The sequence below is a fragment of the Macrotis lagotis genome, chromosome 3 (assembly GCF_037893015.1).
Source record: "Macrotis lagotis isolate mMagLag1 chromosome 3, bilby.v1.9.chrom.fasta, whole genome shotgun sequence".
In the NCBI taxonomy this organism is placed as follows: Eukaryota; Metazoa; Chordata; class Mammalia; order Peramelemorphia; family Peramelidae; genus Macrotis; species Macrotis lagotis.
The window spans coordinates 141,273,245-141,279,797 of record NC_133660.1 but is presented as its reverse complement, the minus strand read 5'-3'; the positions used below and the strand labels follow the sequence as shown (position 1 = coordinate 141,279,797).

Genomic DNA, 6,553 nt, shown 5'->3' with positions numbered 1-6,553 from the left:
AGATCATCAAACACAAAAATACTCTATTGATAGAAAAGATCAAAATGACTACTCAGAAATGGAAAACAATGACAAAATGTCCAAATGTGAAACTTCCAAGGGGATTATCAAATCCAAAAATAGTACTCAAAAGAGCTCCAAAAAAGAATTTTTATACTTAAAAAAGTAGATAAAAGACATAAGTCATGCTCAGGAACTAAGAAAAAATGGAATATGATACACTAAAATGACTGAAGAAAGCAATACTATGAAAAAGTAAAATTGGTCAAATGGTAAAAAGAAACAACTACTTTAAATGAAAATTGATTGGAAAAGAACTGGAAAAGAAAAACAACAATAAAAAGAAAATTAATTAACTGTAAAACGAATAACAAAACCTTGCTCGATATTCTTTGAGACTTCTAGATTCCATAAAACAATATGAAAAAGGGGCAGCTAGGTGGCACTGGATAGAGCCCCAGCCCTGCAATCAGGAGTACCTGAGTTCAAATCCGACCTCAGACACTTAATAATTACCTAGCGGTGTGGCCTTGGGTTAGCCACTTAACCCCATTGCCATACAAAAACCTAAAAAAAATATGAAAAAGCTGGAAAAACAAAAGAATATGCGAACCACTTTTAGGAAAATTAACCTACCTGGAAATTTATTCATAAATTATTGTTCTATCTAAAAGCCACACACACACAAATACACACACACACACACACACACACAAACACACACAAACAACAAACAAAAACCTGAATGATATTTTTTAGAACATTAACATGTGTACAACTGGGTGGCACAGTGAACAGAGCAATAATGCTGGAGTCAGGATGAACTGATTTCAAATACAACCTCAGACCTTAATAATTGCCTAGCTGAATGACCTTGAGCAAGTCACTTAATTCCATTGCCTTAAATAAAAACTTTAAAAATTTTTTAAAAACTTTATCATGGAAAAACCACCTACCTTCCTAAAACAAGAAGATAAAAAAACCTTGAAAGAATCCAATGATCACCTCCAGAAATACATTCCAAAAAAATACTCTAAGGAATGTTGTAGCTAAATTTCCTTATTCTCAGCTATAGAAAATATTTAAAGTAACAAAAAGATAGCCATTCGGGTTATGCAGAACTTATCAACTTCAACATTAATAAGTCTTAGTGAATAAAACTAAATTATTTATATCCCACTATGGGAATATAATATTTGTAACTCTTGAGAACTTTTTTTCTATTAAGGCAATTGAAAGAGAATACTAAATCAGAGGACATGATTTTAAAATGATTATGAATTCTTGATACATGTAACTCTTGTGAATTTTATTTCCTTTAAGACAGAAGAAAAGAGTGTATACAGGCATATGGTGTTAACGTAAGGTCAAAACAAAACAAGACATGAAAATATTTTATATTGGGAGAAAAAATGGGTCAAGAGGCAGAATAATACCACATGAATAAATATGAAAGACCTATTATAATAGATTTAAATAAGGGAGGTATGAATACTGTGCAAATTTTATTTTTATCAGATTTTGCTCAAAGTGGGAAAATATATATTCCCAACAAAGTTTAGAAATATTTCCTAACTTATAAGGAAGTAGTAGGGGAAAGAATAAATAAAGGGGAAGGATGAACTGCTAAGAGGGAGGACAGAAATGGAAGAAAAAAAGTAAAAGGGAACCAGGGGGTAAAGGGAATAGGGCTTATATGATGGAGGGCAGAGTGAGGGAGGTGGTGGTCAGAAACAATAAGTGATAAGGGTAAAGGAGAGAGAAAAGTACAATGGGAAAAATAGGATGGATGGAAATAATGTTAGTAACCCTGACTATTGTTATTAGCATAAATATTCCCATAAAATGGAAACAGCAGAGGTGATTAAAAAAGCAAAATCATTCAATATATTGTTTTTAAGTAATATTTGAAGCAGAGAGATGCACTCAGAGTAAAGGTAAAAAAAAGTGGAGCAGAATATATTATGGTTCAACTGAAACAAGAAAAAAGATCATAGTAACATTCTTGATTTCAGACAAAGAAAAAGCAAAACTAGATCTAATTAAAAGAAAGGAAATTATATTTTCCTAAAAAGTATAATGGATATTGGAATAATAGAATTACTAAAAACATATGCACTAAGGGGCACAGGATCCAAATTCTTTGAATAGAAAGTAATTGAATGATTGGAAAACATAGACAATGAAACAATATTAGTGCAAAACCTCAACCTCCTTTAAATAGCTTTAGACAAATTAAAATGCAAAATAAACAATAAGTTAAGAAGGTGAATAGATTTTTCAAAAAGATAGGTATAATAGATATCTGGAGAAATTGGATGGGTATAGAAGGGAATTATCTTTCTTTCAGTGGTAAATGGAATCTAAAAATATTAATTACCCAAAAGAGCAGAAAATAAAAAAAAAATTACTTTAATAATCACATTGCAAAAATAAAAAAAAATTGAATAAGTCATTATTGAAATTACTAATCAAATATCTCCAGGGCAAGATGAACTTACAACATGATTTTTAATACTTATTTAATGATGAATTATTACTAATTCTATTAGAAAAATTTGAAAAAAAGGTGAAGCAGTTCAATGAAATTCTTGTTATGACACAAATGTGATACAAATTAGTAAAATAGTAAAAGCTAAAAATTATTTACAAATTTTCTTAATAAATATTGATGCAAAAATTGTGATAAAGTTTTAGCCAAAAGCATTCCACAAGTTATCACCAATATAATATGCTATGATCATGTATGACCTATACCAGGAATTAAACGATGGGTCAATGTTCAGAATACAATCAGCGTAATTGACCATAGATATAACAAGACTAACAGAAACCATACAATTCATTAAGTGATGCTAAAAAGAAGTTTTTGATAAAATGCCACCACGTTTTCTTATTAAAAACACTGGAGAGCTCTCTTCCGCCGGCAGTGGGGTGGGCGCCAAGGCCAGCTGGCCGATCCGGACCCCTACCCTGCCCCCCGCAGGGCTCATGGAGGGCCCCCGGAGGAGGAGGAGGAGGAGGAGGAGGAGGAGGAGGAGGAGGAGGGCTGGGCGGGCCCAGGGCCGGGGCTACCCTCGGGAGCCCTGGACACCGTGCTCAGGCGCAGCACGGCGCTCCCCGCGGGGACTGTCCAGTCCCGGGGCTACTACTTCAACCGCTGCCTGGACTACTGTGCCCTCCTCTGCGCCTTCGGCACCACCGGCTTCCAGGCCACCAGCTTCGGCCGTGCTGTGCAGCAGGTCCACGCCATGATCAAGAAGAAGCTGGAGCTTCTCGGGGAGGAGGAGGAGAATCACGCTGACCTGAACCCGATCCATCGGCCTGTGAGGGGCTGCACCATCTTCTTACGCGACTCATTGAACCTCATCAGCTCCGGGATCCACGAGATCATCCGCTACCTGGTGCAACACAATATGGTAGATGTTCTGGTGACAACTGCTTGGGATAGAAGAAGATCTGATAAAATGTCTGGCATCCACATACCTGGGCGAATTTAGCCTGAAGGGGAAGGAGCTGAAACAAAATGGCATCAATATGATTGGAAACCTGCTTGTCCCCAATGACAACTACTGCAAGTTTGAGAACTGGCTGATGCCAAATCTGGACCAGATGGTTCTGGAGCAGAATACAGAGCGGGTGAAATGTACACCATCGAAGATGATTTCACGGTTGGGCAAAGAAATAAAAAAGTCTGTATGACTGAGCATGGAAGAACAACATCCCAGTGCTAAGCCCAGCTTTGATAGATGGGTCTGTTGGGGATATGATCTTCTTCCACTCTTATAAGAACCCAGGGCTTGTGTTGGACATAGTGGAGCACTTACGACTAATCAATGCTCAGGCCATTTTTGCCAAGCACATGGGCATGATCATCCTTGGGGGAGGCCTCGTGAAGCATCACATTGCTAATGCTAATCTCATGAGGAATGGGACCGATTATGCTGTCTACATCAACATGGCCCAGGAATTTGATGGCTCAGACTCTGGGGCGAGGCCAGATGAAGCTGTGTCCTGGGGCAAGATCCGCATGGACACATAGCCAGTTAAGGTCTATGCTGATGCCTCTCTTGTTTTCCCTCTTCTGCTGGCAGAGACTTGCCCAGAAAATCAGCGCCTTCACTCCTGAGAAGAACAATGACTGAGCAGCTAGGTCCAACAAGGACCTGGAAGTTGGGGGTTCTGGATTCTAACCCCTCCTATTATTTTGTCACAGCTACTCCCCCAGACATTCCCAACTTTCATGGCACCCTAGTCAGCAAATATCCAGGCCTGAGATAAAGATCTCTTTATGTGGCAGGTTATAGTACAGCTCCCCAACGCCAATAAACTCTACGTATCACATCCACCTATGTCTACTGCTGCCCCTCAAGCCCGCAAATGACTCTTCTTGCCAGTACTTTGACATTGCCTTCTGAGGCAGTCAACAAGCAGGGCTCAATGGGGTGGAAGGCCAGGGACTGCATGACACCTTGGCCCACAGGCAGGGTCAAAGCCAGAATACGCTGTGACAGAAAAGGAAGATGTGATGGGGGGTGGGGAGAAGGCAAAGCTAGTTACTGGGAACTGCTGGGAGATGGGATGCTGACCTCCACCAGGTCCCAGAAGTAGATGTTTCCATCCTCTGAGGCATTGACCACATGGATATCTCACTTGCTCAGCATCAGTTCAGCTTGTAGTTCTGATTTTTGTGTGCTGTGTATCTGAGGAGGGGAGACAGCAGGCTGGCTCCTGAGGGCTCCAGGCTCCCTTCCTCCCACTGCAGGAAACTCTTCATCTGATGATCTTCTTTCTCAGTTTTCTATGCCTAAGCCTGGAAGATCATTTCTGTCTGGTTTTGTGGAAATCCCCCCCCATTCAATAATTCAATAACACACAAACACACACACACACACAAACACACACACATATACATACATACATATATATATATATATATATATATATATATCTGATAGGTGTCTCTATCCCTATCTCATGTTTTAAAATAAACCTGTTCATTATTACTTTCAAAAAAACACTGGAGAGCATAGGAATCAAGGAAATTTTCCTTAAAATGTGAAATAGGATCTATTTAAAACTATCAGGAAGGATTATCTGTAATGGGGATAAACTACAAGAATTTTCATTGAGATTAGGGGTGATACAAGGATGCCTATTATTCACAATAATAGTTAATATTTGTTTTAGAAAGTTTACTTTAACCCTATACCGAGATTAAGTTAAAATTCTAGTGAATTTAGGAAGAAAGGGTCATACCATAGACTAATTAGAAGAACAAAGATTAGTTTATCTAACAGATCTTTGGAATGAGAAGTTCATGAACAAAAAAGAGACAGAGAATTTAACAAAGTGGATAATTTTGACTACATTGAATAAAAAGGGTTTATACAAAACTAATGCAACCAAGATTAGAAAGAATGCATAAAGACAAGAAATAATTTTCACATAGTGTTTCTGATAAAGAATTCATTTTTTAAAATGTATAGAGAACTGAGTCAAATTTAGAAGAATATAAGGTATTCTTTAATTGATAAATGGTCAAGTGATATGAAAGGCAGTTTTCAGATTAAGAATTAAAGCTATCTATAGTATTATGAAGCTCTAAATATTTAATGATTAGAGAAATGCTAATGTGACATCCTACCTCACATCTATCAGATAGTCTAAAATGATAAAAGAAGTAAATGATCAATTTTGGAGAGGATGTGGGAAAACTGGCACACCAATGCACCACTGGTAGTTATTAAAGGATCCAACCACTTGGAGAGTATTTTGCAACAGTGCCCAAAGTTAAGTAAAACTGTCCACACCCTTTGATCAAGCAATAACACCACTAAGTCTATATAACAAAAAGTCCATAAATGGGGGAAAGGCTCATATGTATAAATATATTTATAACAGCTCTTTTTGTAGTGGCAAAGAGTTGTAAATTGAGGGAATGTCCACCAAATAGGGAATGACTTAACAGTATATGGTTTATGAATATTAAGGAGTATTATTGTTATGTAAGAAATCATGAGTAAAGAAATATATCTGAACAAGGCATGGGAAGGAGCTGAATATGAAGGTATAAAATATTACAAAGATGTAATCAGTGTATGACAGAGGAAAGTACCAGGAGCAAGGGAGAGGAGTGGTAGAATGGGCTAAGATATTTCATGTAAAAAGAGGCAAGGAAAAAGCTTTCACAAGGTAGCAGAAGGGGAAAAGGTGAGGGGGGAGTTAATGAGCATTCATTCTCATTGGAATTAGCTCAGAGAAGAACTAACATACACATTCAATAAGGTATAGAAAACTATCTTACTATAGAGGGGAAAAATGAGATAAAAGGGATGGGAGAAAAGGGACAAGGGAAGGAGGGGTATAGGTGATAGAAGAGAGGGAAGATTGTGGGAAAGGGTTGACAAGACATTTTAGAGGAGAGAGAGAGGGCAAAAGGAGAAGAAAATAGAATAAATGTGAGTAGGGAGGGATAGGATGCAGGGAAATATAGCTAGCAATAGCAACTGTGAGGGGAAAAATAATGTTAAAGCAGCTTCACTGTTGGACT

General features: G+C 37.8%; 1 pseudogene; it reads left to right on the top strand.

The window, feature by feature from the left end:
• The first annotated feature begins 2,991 nt into the window (after positions 1-2,991).
• On the top strand, positions 2,992-4,145 carry LOC141516264 (deoxyhypusine synthase-like; annotated as a pseudogene).
• Positions 4,146-6,553: the final 2,408 nt, after the last annotated feature.